Below are 2,015 nucleotides of genomic sequence, written 5' to 3' on the forward strand. Positions count from 1 at the left end.
CCGAGAGATATTATGGTATGTGTAAATGACTGGTGTAATGGGTGCTTATGTAAATTATAAGTAGATAAATAATATTTTATTTTATTACTTACTCCCTTGTGCTAAAAGTATAGCTGAAACTTTTATCGATTGCATATCTTTTTTTTTACATCTTTTAACCATACCTGAGGCATACGTAACATCAATATTACTTGGCCAAAATAAAACTATCTCAGTTTTGTCACTGATTAAATCTTGATTATTAATTATAACCTCTGTGCTTGGTGTAGTCTGAATCCAGCATAAGAATCCAACTTCCACAGAATTACCTTCATTGGTAAACTCAAATAGTCCACAATCTTCATCGCTCATAGCACTTATTAGTTTTTCATTTTCATTAATTGAACACATTTTAAAAAGGACAATGTCAATATTTTAAGAAAAAACAACGGGCGAAAAAAAATGTTAACACTCAATATAAAACTGTTAATAATGTTATAATGACGCGACAGAAAATGATCATAACATAGATCGCATTAAAACAAATCAAAAACCGCTATGGCCTATTTCAGTAAATGAAAATGACGCGTATCGTAGATATTATGTGTACCGTTTACCATATTGTGCGGTCTGCGCCGCCGTGCTGGAACGTAACGTACAGTAAGTAGTGGTGGTATGATAATAGCAGTAGCAGAGTAAATAGCACTGCTATTTTCTGTTAGCAATAGCAGGTTGCTAATCAAATTAATAAGTAGCTGCTATTGCTATTTTATATTTATTATTAATTTTATCTGCTGCTAACATTGCTAACAACTGCAAATATAATATATTTTATTATATTATTAAATTACTCACTTTGTCACACACACTGTTAAATTGTTGTTATCAATTATCATGATGAGTAATTACTGATTACTATATACCACGGATATAGATACTATGGTTGCACAACGAACAATAATATGACGGCGCCAAATGTTCTTATCAAGTTACATAAATACATACATAGTATCCATACAAAAAAAAAGTCGCGACATACTAGCGCTCCACCGAGGCTAGGTAACCCGGTTTGGTTACCGTAACTTAGTAGTAGTGTAGAGGGCGCTAGTAAAACGCGACTTTTTGTCAGAATTGATAAGAACATTCGGCGCCGCTCAGCACTGTGATCCAATATGGGCCGTCGTGCAACCATAGTATCTATATCCGTGCTATATACCGATGTTATCGTACAAATAAAAAAACATAATAAATACTAAATAGTATTACCAGACAGTAAATAAAAACGGTTTATATCACTAGGAAAAAAACGGTTTATATCACTTTCATGGATGAAAAATATAATATCAATTTGGCTTGGAATAAACAACTAATAACATTTATCACTAGCCGCCGAATTTAAAAATATTTAAATTTTCAATATATTATTATCATTATTGTTCTATGTTATTATAATATACAAAATACAAATACAATTTCACAACTGAGCAAGGCCGTATCTGAGGGTGGTCCAGGGGGTTTGGATCCCCCCCCCGAAATTTTTTCAATATGTCTTATTTTTAACCAAATATCGTAACATAAATTCAACAAAATTACAATATACATGTTTTGGACATTCTACACGTAAACTTCTTGAACTTAAATAAATAATTACACGTTATTCCTTATGTTCATGTCATTAAAATTGAAATATTTATCCCGTATGAATATTGCTGAAGTTATATTGGGAAATTCAAAACAAATTACTACCTATTTTACCTATAAAATGCATATTTAATATACACATAAAATTAATACTCGTGACTGAATTGTTGTATCCAAGCAGATTTATTTTATTTATTTTTAAGTACATACTGTGATCTATATTTATTTGGTATTATCACATAGATAGAATCAGAATTTTTTTTTTAAACTTAATTGAGTTTTATATTGTACCAAAGTATTGTGTATTATTTATAACATATTAAGATATTAATTATGTAAATTGCGATATTGTTAATCTCTAGCATTCAACAACAAAAAACTTTTTTTATTTCTAA

Source organism: Acyrthosiphon pisum, unplaced genomic scaffold (assembly GCF_005508785.2).
Source record: "Acyrthosiphon pisum isolate AL4f unplaced genomic scaffold, pea_aphid_22Mar2018_4r6ur Scaffold_21496;HRSCAF=24120, whole genome shotgun sequence".
Classification (NCBI taxonomy): domain Eukaryota; kingdom Metazoa; phylum Arthropoda; class Insecta; order Hemiptera; family Aphididae; genus Acyrthosiphon; species Acyrthosiphon pisum.